We start from the raw sequence: 14,475 nt of genomic DNA, 5'->3' as shown, positions 1-14,475 counted from the left end.
CCGTCAGGATCTGGGGAGGATTACGTCAGCTGGCTGCACTGTCAGGAGATTCAGACCTCTGATTCATAGAAGCTTAATAAATATTTAGTTCTTGCTTTAGGCTGGGTTGGGAAGTACAGGGTCTGTGTGTGACGATGACTTCCTCTGATGCCGCTTATCTGACCTGCCACTGGAGTCCTGTACAAATGGAAATGCTGTCAGGATCAAAAAAAGCATCAATGCTGCGCTGTACCGTCCTGCTCTGCTTTCTGAGACCTACGAGGGGGCATTTTTCTCACAACCCGCTGAGGTTTCCACTCCATCTCTCTCTGTTTCTCTCTGGTATGGAGTTAGCAGGAAGAAGAGGCTGTTTCAAACTTACCTTTGACTAAACTCTGTCCAATTTCACTCGCTGCTGCTCACAATCACCCTCTAGCATTTTCCTATTAGGTTGCAATGCAGCATGCACTGGTTATAATGGGAGCATCTGTGCTGCCAGCATTTGTGTTTTGTTTCCAGTGTTTGCACTGGGTATGGGAGAGGGATGGCAGAGGACGGTGTATGGCATATTCGTGTGCAGGAAGGAAAATGGCCATGCAGAAGTTACCCTGATCTCAATGTTCCTTCACAGTGGGGAGCTTACAGGAGTTTTGGGCTGAGCACAGTTTGTTGCAATGGGCACAGAGCAAGAGCTCTCTCAAATGGCCCAATTAGAAAAACTGGAACATTTACATGGTAGCGCTTCCTCGCTGGTGTTTACCTTTTTCTTCTTTCACTGTCTGCCTTGCCCTTTGCAGGATGTGGTGCCAAGAGAGCCTAGTCTCTCAGATAATGAGAGCTAATATATAATGAACCGTGTTTGACTTGGGAAGTCCATCCCTTTCCCAGTGAATAGTTGTCCACAAATGCTAAAGTCAGTTGTAAGTGAAGAAGAGCTTGTACAGTACGTAGCTAGCACGGCATTTTAAAGCTTGTGCCTGTGTCCTTTCCTGACATACAGGAGGGAAATACAGCACCGTGACGGGAGGGGGAGTGGCACAACACAGCAGGACACAGCACAACACAGGCACTGGGGTGGGACGGGGGTGTCAGGTCAGAGCAGACCCTGCTGCTGCAGGGCCTTGCTGATGGGGGAGGAGGCAGTGAGGGGAAGCTGGTGCCATTCTGCTCTGCTGCTCTGCAGGCTCTTAAATTATTCAGCTAATAATGGCATCTCTATCAGCTTGGGGAGCCCACCCGTTATCAAGGTACTGGAACGAGGTGAGCAACGTTTGAAACCCTCTAGCCTTCAGAAATCTGTTTCAGGAGCAAGTTCTTTCAAACTGTGCCCCATCCTCAGTGCCCGGTCCCTCGGCCAAGGTGTCTGCCCAAGAGGGCACCTGCTGTGTGCAGGGAGTGAGCCCTCTCTAGAGCAAGTGCTTCAGGAGGATGGGAAGCCAAGGACAGTGCCCTTTGTGAAAGTCCTGGGCTCCATAGCCCGTGGGGCTCGGTTTAGTCACGGTAGGAAGCTGCCTGTAGTGTGCTGGAGCTGAGGTACAGCAAGCTACATCTGAGCTCAAAGGAAAGCCGCTTTACAGAGTGCTAAAATTAGAAGTTTAGTCTGAATTATGCTAATTTGTTTTAATTGTCTAAGTATGTCAAGGTTCTTCAGAAATGTACCCTCTCTGTGCTGGTCTGGGAAGGTGCAGCATCGCTGGGGGCGTGATGGAAGGATGGGTCAAGGATTGCGGAGATTTCTGGGTTCCCTGCCCTACTTACGTCGCTTTAGCAGTCCTCACCTCCAGCTCTCAAGACGCCATGAGGGTTGATTCTGAAAACGTTAGCCCTGGATTGGACGGACCAGCCTTGTTAAAATCTTAGATGAGCAGAGGACAGCCTCCTGGGTGCAGGGAAGTTCCCGATGCCATCTCTCTGTAAGGGGAGTGAGAAGGGGTTCTGCTCGGTATGGCAGAACCATCAGAAAATTCACGTTGCCTTTCACAGCTGAACTGTGTCACGTTTTGAGCCACAACACCGCAAACAGCAGCAAAATTCAAGCTCCCTTCCTATTTGCAAACCAAATTTTGCTGACTGGGTGAAACATTAAACCAGAGCTGTACATTTCTGTGTAGGGGACTATGTGAAATCTATGGCTTCAAAATGTTGCAGCCTCAGTGAAAAATCTACAGCAGAAACAAAGCAGCAGGTATTCGCTGAAGTGTCTCGGGAGGCGGAGAGAGAGAATGCAGCAGCAGGAGAGCATTTAGAAAACAGACGAGGTTTCTATATTTATACAGAGATGAGGAAACAAGGAGACAGTGTGCGTGCGTGTGTTTGTGTGTGTGTGCGCGCGTGTGTGTGTCCAGGTCACTGAGAAGACTCCTGTTTAAGCAAAAAGGTACTGCAGCAAGACAACAAGCAGAAATGAAGGCTATGGTCCTTCACTGCACTGTCGTGACGGGGCTTTTCAGGGCTTGTAGGGTGCATTTATGTGCATATGCTGGACCTTTGAAATGGGAAATGCAGAGAACAGAGTGCTGAAATCTTTTGCAGAGTATAAACTATGTTAGATTTTTAACTAATCTGATGGTCTCTGCAAAAGAATGATAAATATTTTCACCTTTTTACAGTGTCGTTTGTCCAGAAAACTTAAGGCTTCCAGATAATCTGCAGGAAATGCATAATGTTTTGAGAGTCCATTTAGTTCTGTCATGATGCCATGCCTGGAATGGGGAGCATTGTGTCTTTCCCAGGACTTGCTGATTAAAGCACAAAGCAAAGAAGAAGATAAATGCTATGCGAATGTGCTGTTTTGGTGGGTGAGACAGACAGGTGTGGGGTGAGCTAAGGGCAATTTCAGCTTTAACGCTGTACTTCCCCGCTTGCACAGAGCATCTCTGAACACAGGGCAGATCCTGCCCCTTTCTGTGGATGCCCCAGCAGCACTGTGCAGATTTCTGTCTGCTGGCCATGGGCAGCAAAGACCCAGCAGCTGACCCATCACTGCGACTGCTCCATCTAGATCTCGTTCCAGTTCTGCCCCTGTGTCATCTGGTGCTTTCATGGACCCTGAGGCAGTACAGATGCCTGGCATCCTGATGCACTGGATGTGACGTACTCTGAGGGTCTGTTTTAAGGGACATACTGGGAAACAGAAGAGGGTAGTGTCTGCTGTCGCCTCAAGGGGACTAAGCTCGCTGCTCAGCTCTCTGATTGACTGAACCAGCCTGTGGTCACGCAGGGTCTCAGAGCCTTGCCTTGGGTGAGCATTGTGGGAAATGCTGTACTAGGCTTTCCAAGCACTTGACCCTTCCACCTCCAAACACGCTGCTATTAAACTTAATATCTTCTCAGATACTTCAGCAGCTTGCTCTCCTTCCTCTGTCCCCAGCTGCAGGCACTGCCTCTCAGTCCTGAGAGCTGTGTACAAGTACACATACATTGCTCTGCTTGGAGAGACTGTTCTGCTGAGCAGCAGATGCTAGTTTCTTCCATAGCCCAGCTTTAATTTGTCATTTACAGGTTAGCTGTCCCTTTTGCTCCATTGTTCTCTATAGTCTTTTAAAAACAAAGTTAAGCTGGTGTTATCAGCATGTGGAAAGATTCAGAAACTACCAGCCTTTTTAACACCTTGTATTAGTTGGCTGGGAGAAGCAAAATCTTAACATGCAACATATCAAAACTGTGAAAATATGCTGCAACACAAGGCAAATTTTTTCAAGTCAGTTGTCCCTCTTTTTGCTGTTGTCATGCAAGCTGTAGCAATGGACCAGAGAAATGGCTGCTTTGGGCTGTACCTTGCCTCCACTGGACAGCATCTGTCAGAGATTTAGGCAGAGGTGAGGTGCCAACCAAGCTCTTTCTTCCATTCATCTGAATGGGGAATGGAGAGAGTAAAAGAGATCTTCCTTTGGTCTGCCTGGGATTCAGCTCTACTCTGCTGATGAGTGAAGTGCGAGCTTTTACTGTGTGGTGTAGTCATATGCACTCCTCTTCCTTTTCTAGGTTCTTACTCTGCTATTGGAATCAATAATGTTCTACTGTAAATTATTTCCATGGATTTGGTTATAGGAGTAAGTAGTGTGTTCTTAAATAAGATGCTAAACTTCAATAATCCAGTGTCCTTGACTTAAGAATCCCTGCATGGAGTTTCTCTTGGTTTGGGTTTTTTTGTTTCCTTCTTTCTCTCCCCGCCTCCATTTGCCTTGTGGTGGATGAAAGCACTCAGGCTGGCAGCAGCATGGGGAGCGGAGTGTGGGGTGGTGGTGTGCTAGAGAGTTCTCAGAAAGGGAAAACTTACCTAATTGGCTTTTGATGTTGGACTTACTTTTACTGCAGTGAGGAGTGTTACGGTTCTCCTTCCCATCTTTAATGCTGAAACAGAGGTTATATCTGTGGGCCACTGCCTTTGGCATGGGGGTGTTTAGCTCTAGGAGGTGCCTGCATAGGATCTGTATTTGGCCTGCAGGCTATAATTTTCTAAGCTTTTTCAGTCTTCAGCTCTTTTCCTGGCAGAATCATCTCGGCTCACAGTGACAGTAGATTTGGTCCAAGCAGGAATTGCTCAGCGGAGCATGGCGTGGCAGCTCTCTTTACACGCAGCTTGGACGTGCCGCCGCACTGATGCATAGCAATGTGCGCCTGTTAAAGAGCGACTGATGGTCATCAGGCTGACCCCCTTTCTCTGGGCACCGGGAAGAACGCTTCCTTGTCAAGCCTGCTGTCAAATAGCTGCAGAGCTGAGCTTGCAGTAAGAGGAGCTGCAGTATCACAGGACAGAAGTATAAAATATCTGCTGCCCATCAGTACTCCATCAGCAAAACTCCTCAAAACTTGTGAACTCATCTCTGCCAATGGCGATTCCGCCTCTCGGACCTGCCAGAGGAGTTGTCCAAGGCCAGCAGCAGCTCAATAAGGCAAGATCACCCTCTCTCCATCCAAAATGTGAGGCAGCAGCATTTGCTGTCCCCTGACAACATTTCAGCAGGGATCAGCACCACCTCCCTGTGGGGCCTCCCAACACCCTGCGTGGCACCACCGTCAGCAGCAGCAGAGGGGTCATGAGGGACATTTATTCTGCATTTCTTGTACTGACACAGATACTGTGGGTAAATTGCAGATATTTGGGCAGAGAAGCTGGCACCTCTTACTAATTCGCTTTGCTTTAAAGTCATGCTTCAGAGCTGAGAGTACTGTGAGGACACTTGGAGCAAGCTGCTTTTTTGCTCTGCTCGCAGCTGCAATAGTGAAGCATCTTCCTCATGAGGCTTGGAGATAAAGTCCATTCGCTGCAAAGGGGCATCGCACATTGGGAGTTTCAGTCTGAACAGACTTTGTCTCTGCAGAGGTGGTGTGTTTTGTACGTTCTGCTGTAAATAAATGCAGTGTTGCACACAGAGAAGCAGAATGGAGGGTGCCCAATAATAAAATATGAACCTGTAGTTTGTTCTTGACAGAAAGAATCTATTGTAACATTCTGGGAGAACAAAAAGAGCTCAGCAGAGGAGGAAGCTTCAGAGTTTCCTTTATTGTTCAGACTAAGCAAGTAACGCGCTTTTTGTCCTCTTTTTGGAGCTGCAGCCGCTGCAGTCGTCTCCCCACCCTCAAGCTGTCTGCTGTTTACTGACGAGCTTTGCCAGCAGGTTAGTGAGATAATGTTAGGCTTGTTTAATGACGAAAAGTACCTAGAAAATATACATATATCAATTTTATGTTTAAATTAAAAGATGTACATGACATGCCAGTGATGTGATTGGGAGCTTCCAGGAAACAACAGAAATTCAAGGCATCTCTGTGGGTGCCCAACCATGAAAACAAGGACCTAATTTTGGCTCTGTTTTCGAAGTCCAGCATGAACAAACATGCATACAAACATGTTGCTTGGAAGATGTTGTGCCTCTGAAGAGGCACTAAGGCTCACAAAGAGATAGGAGAACAGACTACAATGCTGGAGGCTTCCAGCAGGCCCACATTCCAAAACACAGTCAGCAGGTAACGCAGCAACGCAGCTGCAATGAAATGGGTGCGCTCTCACGTCTCTGCCACAGTGGGCATCCTGGCCAGGACACATTTCTCAGTCTCTACCTGCTGGCAAGTTCTTTTGGAAAGAACTTGAGGAAGCCAAAAGAGGGAATAATTAATAGGATTTTCTTTACTGCTTAATTCCATTCACAGGCATGCACAGCCACAGTATTCACCGTAAACCAGGTACTTAGACTCCCCCTGTACTCCAAGAAGTTAAAAGGAGAAAATCTAAAGGTTTTAGGTTGAACTGTCTTTGTGAGCATCCTCTGTAGTTGCTGTCAAAGATCCTGGGATGCTTTTCCTAAGAAAGTGTGTGTGTGTGTAGGTGTGTGGATTGACTCCTCTATTCAGCCAAGATCTTTATCAGGTAATTGCATTCTGTTTTCTTCAAGTCCTGTGTTTTTCCAGTTCCTTGAGTTCTCTGTAGCATTTCTGTGGTCTGCTGAAGGCTGCCTCCTCTTACTCTGGGTATGGGTGCATGTGAATATAGGGGAAACTTTGCAATTGTGGAGTAGGCTGAGTCTTGAAATGAAAGTGGTAGAAATGTCAGCGTGCAGGACACAGACGTTCTCTTCCCTCTGTAGGAGACAACTTCAGGTTTCTGTGTTTCATATTGTCAAGCAAATTCTGTCAGAAGTCTAGCATAAAATGTTTCAAGTCTTCCTCTGTGCCCTCGCATCTCGGAGCTTCTTGGGTTGTAGTGACCGGGTAGCTCAGCAAGGGCACGGGGTTTGCAGGGTCAGGGCCTAGCGTTTCCTGGCACTGAGGGCATTGGGTTTTCGCAAAGCCTCAGGGAATTCTAGTGCTAAATGCTACAAGAGTGTTAACCTTTGAAGGTAAGCAGTTGTGCAGTCCTCCTGAGCCTGGAGGTGTCCTTGCGATGCAGGGGATCTCTGCGAGCTCTGGGGAGGGGACCGAGCATCCTGCTCTTGGGGGGTTTGCGCAGCCTGTTTGTGGTTTGGAATGACTCCCTCCTCCTCCGCCTGCGATGCAGTGGCAGATGGGGACAGCGTTGTGCTGCATGTTACTTGGCTCTGCCAGCTTCTCTGTGGCCTGTAACGGCCCTTCCCAATTTCCCATTAACTGCCCTGTGGCTGCTACTCCTGAGTGCTCAGCTCCCAGCGCTTGCTGCCGGCGCTGATAACCTGGAGTCACAGCATCTTATTTTTGAATCATTGGGGGGGGGGGGGGGGGGCAAGGGGATTTTTTATTAACAACCCAAATTACCCTGTGAAACAGCAGCTTGTCTGATGTTAAATATTAAACTCCACTAAGTGGGTGAGCCGGAGCACAGAAACAACAGCATGCCGGTAACGACTTGCTGTGAAAGGAGATGGCAGTGGTGCCTGCCAGTGTGCATTTATCCTTGCTCCTTGGAGAGTCTTCCATCTTCAGGGCGGTCAGGTGCTCCTCCACGCAGCTCCCCGGCTTCTGAATGGCATTTTGCATGCTTTAAACAGATCAGCACATCAAAGGCTGGCGGATCCTCTCTCTGGCGTTGCCATGGCAGCAGCAGCTGAGAGGATTTGGATGTTTCTGGGATGGGATTGTGTTGCTGGGTGTGTTGGGGCAGAGCAGGGATGCTCTCCATGCACCTCATCCTGTGTCGTTGTGGACACGAGCCCACCCGGAGCTGCCTGTGGCATGTGGATCTCTTGCCGTGCAACGGGAGGGTCTGCCCCAGCTCAGGGATGCTGTGGTCCAGACCTCTGCGTCTGAGCCGCTCACCCCAGCTCCCTCCAGTCAGGGAGGGAAGGAGGGAGCCCTTCCCATGCTGCACCGCACGTGGAAGTAGGTCAGATGAATTATACCCTCAGAAATGCTTGTTTCTCTCCACCGGCTCTCAGGGGAGCCGAGGCAGCAAGCCCTGCTTCAAGTGTTGACTCTGTAGGTGCCTAACGCTTATGGTGAGCCTGCCCTTGGGATGTCTGCCTCAGTGCCTCTTCTGTCCCCTGCAGCTCCGCACACGTGGATGCAGTGGATTTCCAGGCATGAACATAAAGCTGAGCTTTAAACACAGTGCAAATATGACATTGGTCTGGCTGTGGAGAGGAGCCGTTGTACTGGTGTTTTGCAGGTGGCAAAGACACCCCCACACTTCCTGTATGGTGGCTGACAGAGCTTTGAGGGGCAGGTTCCAGAGAGGCTTTGTTCCCTAAATTTTACTGCTGAGGCCAGGGAAAAGTGCTGATACTGCAGACATTCAGCGGAAAAGGTCCGCTGGGAGAAATAAAAGAGTTGATCTCCTTCAATTTTAGAACAATAGTGAGGCTCCTGTTAGATCTGCTAGGTCGGTGGAGCTCTATCCTATGTGGGGATAGGAGCTCACTCCTGTTGTGCAGAATTGCGCACTTTCCAAAGGAGTGTACGAGTGAGGATTTCTGGGACTCTGCTCTCCTCATCCAGAGGCACCTTATGTAATTGAATTAGACCTTAGGAAAAGCTACTGTGCGATGAAATCATCCTAAATGCTGATCAGCGAGAGCAGGGCTGTGGGCATACAACAGAAATGTGCACATCTCTTCTGAATCATTCATTAATTACCCTTAAATGGAACTCATGGGTTTCAAGTGGATTTTCTGCAGATCTGCCAAACTGTTCTTCAGAGCATTGCAGTAACTGGAGGAAGGTGCAGGGTGTTGTACTGTGAGCAGAGTGTGGAGTTTGCTTTTGGTGGAACCTGAAGTCGAAGAGTTAGTGCTTTTTTTATTGTGGGGTTGGTTGGTTTTCTTTTCTTTCTGTTTTGTGGGGTTATTTGTTTGGTTTTTTGGTGTTTTTGTTTGTTTGGTTGGTTGGTTTTGAGTTTTTTTACACAGGAGCCAGAAAAGCAGAGACAAGTCCTGCTCTGTGAGCTGCTGCAGTATAAATATTTCATCATAATCTCAATGACTCTCACTGAACAATCCCCAGGAGCAAATATTAGTGACAAATGGGTTTTGCTAGTGCTTTATAGTTTCACACACATTCTTTGCAGTGCCTATTATGGATTTTGTTGTTGATGGTGTAACCCAGTTATTGCTTATCCAGCTCCCAGGAGGGGGGTGTCTAAAGACTCAGATCAATTAGAGGTAAGCAGAGAATGGAAACTTCCCATGACTTGTTTTCCTTTCATTGTTCCTTCGCTCTGTGACCACAAATTCATGGTAACCTGCAGCACGGCACTGCCGCTGTCACAGATGTTGCCTACAAATGGCTGGGCTGGGCACCGCAGTTCCACCAAGCTTCTTGCTGATCCTCCTAATTTTGTTAATTCTGCCCAGCTGCATGCCAGGTCTGTCCAGGGGAAAAACTTGAACGAGTTGCAGCCGACTGTGGTGTGAACATTGATTAGAATTAGTTTCATTTTTGGTGCAAACATTCCTGCCTTGTTATTGATATCTGAGCCCGTCATCAAACTCCAGAGAATGTCTCTGCCAAATCACAGGTGTACAGCTAGTTTTGTTTCTTGCTGTGAATGTTAAAATAGAGACTTCCTCCTCTCCTCTGTGAGCTCCGAGCAGAACTCGAAACCTGGCAGGCCTGCTGGAGAAGCAGGTGACAGGATATACCTCACAGAGTGCCTGGAGGTTGAAGGCTTTTCTTGCTGATACAAGCGCAGAAGAAAATATTTTGACAAATCTGAAGAGAAGAGGTTTACAGAAATGGTTTCTAAGTTCTGAACTAACATGACTGAGCAAGACGACATTAGTGCAGACCACAGCGTCTAGGTACGTTGCAGATCCCGGAGACCAGGGGACTGCTGAGAATAAAGGTACATTGAAAGTGTGGGCTTAGATCCGAGTTCTTGCTCTCCCGCTCGACGCTCAGCAGCAGAGCAGAAGGTTTCTTTCCAAGCGGAGCAGAGTGCAGCCTGCCAGGTGGGGACTATGCGTTCATCTGCTCTCACAGGAGGTCAGTCTGCACTGCCTCCAGGCATGCACCACAGCCAAGTGCTGGATATCTCTCCATCTTGAGATCCCCAAATAGACATAACATTGAGGTATCTCAGTGGATCCATGGTCTTGCAGATACGATAGGATCAATAGCTGGAGGGGATTAACTGCAGCCTGAAAGGGCCTTGTTACCTTTCAGATTGGTACCTGCCTGAGTGAAAGCAGAAATCTGCACCATAAGCAGTAATTAAGAAGTGATTTGCCCTTGGCCCATATTGTGGGCATAACGCCAAACTCTGAGTTCCCAGAGCTGGGATTTTTCAGATTCAGGCTGCGTTAGGTGATGTTTTTGCTCTCAGAACTGCCTGGTCTCTAACAGGGGGAAAACCAGTGGATGTTGATCCTGTGGGTGAGATGTCTTCTGGTCCATTGGTGGATAGGAAAGCTGGGTGCAGAGGTTGCTGAACACTTTCTATGTGTGCAGAAATCTTCTTTGCAACCAGGATAGCACAGAACTAAGCCACAGCATAAACAATAGGGTGTGAATATTCCTTTCCTTTGGGACCTCTGCAACTCTTTCATGTCTTCACTCTGAACCTGACTTCCTGAGTTTTTGTGCCTGAATGAGTATAAGATAAATTGGTGTGATGAAATTTCAGTTGTTTTGCCTGGCTCATCCAAATGATAAGCAAAAAGAACACCTTATGACTCATAAAATGCCGGAGAGGCACATGCTATGAAGCTGGCTGTCTGCTCAGTATGCGTCCAGGGAGGGGCAAAGGGCTGCCTAAATGTCCTGATTTTGGGCTTTGACTGCTTCCTCTCCAGGAACTGAACCGTGGTAATGCTGGTACAAGGTAGCTGGCTCTTGGAGTAAGAGCGCAGGCTGCTTCATCTCCAAAATCATGCCTTTGGAGGCAACCGTGCACAGTTCAAGAAACACAACCTAAAGAACATCTATTCAATTTGTATTTCTAGATTTCCTTTGGGAACCTCACAGCTCAAATAGTTCTGAACTGATGGATGACTATGAAACGGTTCCTTAGATCAGGGGTATGATGGGGAGAGATTTCTTATGTCTATTAGCTGCTGAGCTTTGCAAACCCAGTCCACTGGATTTCTTGCAAGTTTTCATTTGTCCCATGCTTCTGGGTGCTGCTTTTTGGACTGATCTGGGGAGAAGAAGTTGTAAATTGGCTCCCCACCACCCCCCACCCCTGCAATAAAGGAGATGCAAATCTTTGTCCCTCTCCCACCAGATAACATCGAATAGCTCCTCCTCTGACAGAAAGCTGCAGAGCAGGTGTCAGTGTGGACCTTTCACATGCTTCCTCTGTTGCTCATGGCTGATGATTCCAGCACGTTGGAAGCTGAGGATTAGCCATCTGAGAGGTGAGGCACCAGCAGCTCCTGTGGACTTCCTGTGGAATTATGGATCACCATGCCAGAAACCACAAATGCCACAGGAAGGCAAGCCTCAACCTTGCTGTGCTCAGACAACTGCCTGCCCTGAGCAGCCTAGTTCAGCACTGCAGAGCATTGTTATCTGCTTGTTTATGCCTACATCGCTGCTGTTCTCTCTTAACAGGAGGAAGCAGCGTGACAGCGGCACTGTTTTTCATTCCAGCTCTCTCCTTGCGTGAATCTGAGTACCTTCCGTTATCCATGGCTGGGCAGCAGGAGCAGAATTGCTAAGGATTTAAATTATTCAGCTTCTGTTGCTGACGCAGCTTTAAAACTGCATTCAGATTTCCTAAGATAACAGCTTGTTGACCAGAACCAGGGAGCCTGGCTGCTCCTGGAAGCCTCAGCAGGTGACAGGAGCACAGGGAGTGTTTTCTTCTGTAAGCAGAAAGGGGACATGCACCCCGTGTCCTTGTAGCAGGAGGGCACCGTGAGAGCTCAGAGAGGAGCAGCTCTCCTTCAGTGACTTCAGCCCCGGACCTGTCCTGGCATGATTTCTTCAACTGCTGAATGCACTTCATTCCCTGAGCAAAAGCACACGCAGTTTCCTCAGCATATTGAAGCCCACTGTTAAAGAAAGTTATTTACTCTTCTCCAAGGCAATGTGCTTAAGGTGCTCTGCTGCGCACACTATTCCCGTAAATGAAAGGAAAAGAACAGCTGAGGACAGACCAGCAGCCAGCGAAGTGTCTGGTGCTGGGAGATCACTTCTCTAGTTACATGGAAGATAACGACACAGAGGAAGGAGCCTTGCATTCCTTCACAGCTACATCATAGTGCAGCTGAAGAGTTTCTCCAAAGGTCAGAGGCAGAATTTTGTATCTTGAAAAAACAAAACTTTTTTGTAGCTGAAGGAGTAGTTTTCTTTAGAGACCTCCTCTTCCTTCTCAATGTCTAACAGAGAGCGTCTCTCTGCCCAACCAGCTCTTGTCTGCATTTGCTGCTGGAATTCAATGTTTTTATCTCGGGTATAAACCTGGACTGCAGAGGCGCTGAGGCACCAGGGCTGCTGAGTCCCATCCCAGGAGCCATCTCAGGACAACAGAGGGAGAAATTATTTTTCCTGTGTGTATGATAGATATTATAGCATCCAGGGAACAGCACTTAAGACAATACTGGAACCCTGGCTCACAAAAATCCCCTGAAGCCCGTGAGGGTGCACAGTGGCTTAAGCAGGAGTTGACAGCTATTATTCACTGTAACTCTTGGCCACTTTTTCTCAACGTGGATTTACTCTTTCTTAGAGAATATTCCTGTTGTGTCCATTGTGAATCATTTCCCTTTGCAGAGCTCTAATTTAACTCTGTGATAGCTTTTGTGAGTGCAACATGACACTGACCTGTACAATCTCAGAGGCCTTTAAGGGGACATTCATATGCCTAGATGTCAGTAAGGAGAGGTGCCTGAGGTAGTAATGAGTGAATGAGACCAAGTAGAGGGATCAGTGGGAAGTGTTCAGAAAAATATGATTAATGAGGGACAGCAATTAATGTAGCAAAGAGACCGGTTCCCTTAGAGATGGAGCCTGCACCAGCTCCACAAACAGCCAAGGAAAGAAATGGTTACTAGTGTATTACATACCTCAAGGCAAAGTCCTGAAGTCTGTTCTCCCCCTTCTTCAGGGAAGGGAGGCAGCAGGCAGGTACCTGCCACCTCACAGGGCCCTGTTCACTCATGCCCCTGATAATCACCTTCACTTGTAGAGCTGTAGGAATGTGACTGACAGTAGCGTTAACCCTGTGAGCTCCATACAGTTGCCTCAAGACACATACCTAGTGCCCTGTCATACGCCTCGGATGCAGATCCGTGGGCCTGACACAGTTCGGTACCTGCCAGCCTGCGGATGTCACCGATAGCCTGGGGTACCTGAGCTCTTGCTGCCGCCAAGCACCTCCTCTGAGGTATGGAGAAGTCGCTGAAGGGCTGTTTGAAGGCCAAACTCCAGGTCTCAGGGGGGAGCAAAGGCTTATGGCTTGGCCAGGCTCACCAGGACCGTGCCTGGTTGTTTTGTCCCTCAGAGGAGCTCTGACCTGCCAACATCCCTGTCAGCAGCTCTAGAATTTAGGCACTTTTCTCATTTCTCACGGCTGCAGAAAGGCTGTGCCTCAGTGGTGGGGACCCTGGGGTAATTCCTTCTTACCGCCCACCACGCGGCCTGTAGGCATGTGCCAAAGCACCCTGTGACCGCCATTACAGGACCCCACAGCACCACAGCCGTTTCCCTCCCACGGCCGTGCTGTGGCTGTGGGCGTATGATGTGCATGAGAGACTCCTGGCCTGGAGCCAAAATGTGAGGCCACGTCCCCTCCTGCACCGTGCAGGGCTCGCGTGCCCACCCTCATGGGAGACGTGGCATCGCCGCATGTGGTGGGCACCTGTTCAGCAAACAGGTGGAGCAATCTCGCGGGCACCTTTACACTGCTTTGCCCCAGGGTGTGGCAGGAGGTAACCCCAAGTGGATTGGAGGGCACAGGACTTCTTTCTAGGGCTTTGTCAAGTGTGTATGTTATCCTGGTGGCTGCACAACCTGGGGAAAGTTTGCATTATGCCGAGGCAGCAATTTTGAATAGGCTCAAAAGCTCTGTCTGGTAAGGTCCTGTCTTCAGGGTGCAGAGGACTCGTATTTGCATTCATGACATGCAGTTATGCGGGGGGTGGGGGGGGGAAGCAGGATCTAAGACATTGATGATGTTGCTCTGTAGGTTCACTTTTTAGAGCAAATGTAGTGTGCCAGCTAGCAGTTGCAGTGCCCATCGTTTTGACAATTAACATTTGAGCTCTACCTGAACTGGAGGTGGAGTCTATTATAGCTGAAATGCCAGAGGGATCCCGGACTTCCAGGGAAGTGCTGAATTGCACTGGACAAGGGGAAGGTGTTTTCCTTAGACTGAGGTAAGGACTACTTTGCTGCAGTGCTTCAGCGTGGCCTTTGCTCAGTATAAAAATCTCAATTTCTATGTAATGCAAAGCTTTTTTTCATCCTAACAGGTTCTCTTGATCTACTTTTCCTGCCTCCCAGCTGATATATTTCCCAGTGGTGGGCTGTGCTGTTTTATAGGAATTCCCTAGGGAGATACAACTGGCAGAGCTGTTGTGTTTTCTCTCTGAAGTTGCAATGTCACAAGCCGTATTTATCTGTATGCTGCCCAGGCCTTTC

The 14,475-nt window shown here is 48.5% G+C and overlaps 1 protein-coding gene across 6 annotated transcripts in view; it reads left to right on the top strand.

The window, feature by feature from the left end:
* Positions 1–14,475, top strand: part of ANK1 (ankyrin 1) — a 62,655-nt gene that overhangs the window by 7,435 nt on the left and 40,745 nt on the right. The gene's annotated exons all lie outside the window — the stretch shown is intronic.

The sequence above is a fragment of the Chroicocephalus ridibundus genome, chromosome 23, assembly GCF_963924245.1.
Source record: "Chroicocephalus ridibundus chromosome 23, bChrRid1.1, whole genome shotgun sequence".
NCBI lineage: Eukaryota > Metazoa > Chordata > Aves > Charadriiformes > Laridae > Chroicocephalus > Chroicocephalus ridibundus.
Note: the sequence above shows the minus strand (reverse complement) of the source record. Positions and strands in the feature narration are given on the sequence as shown.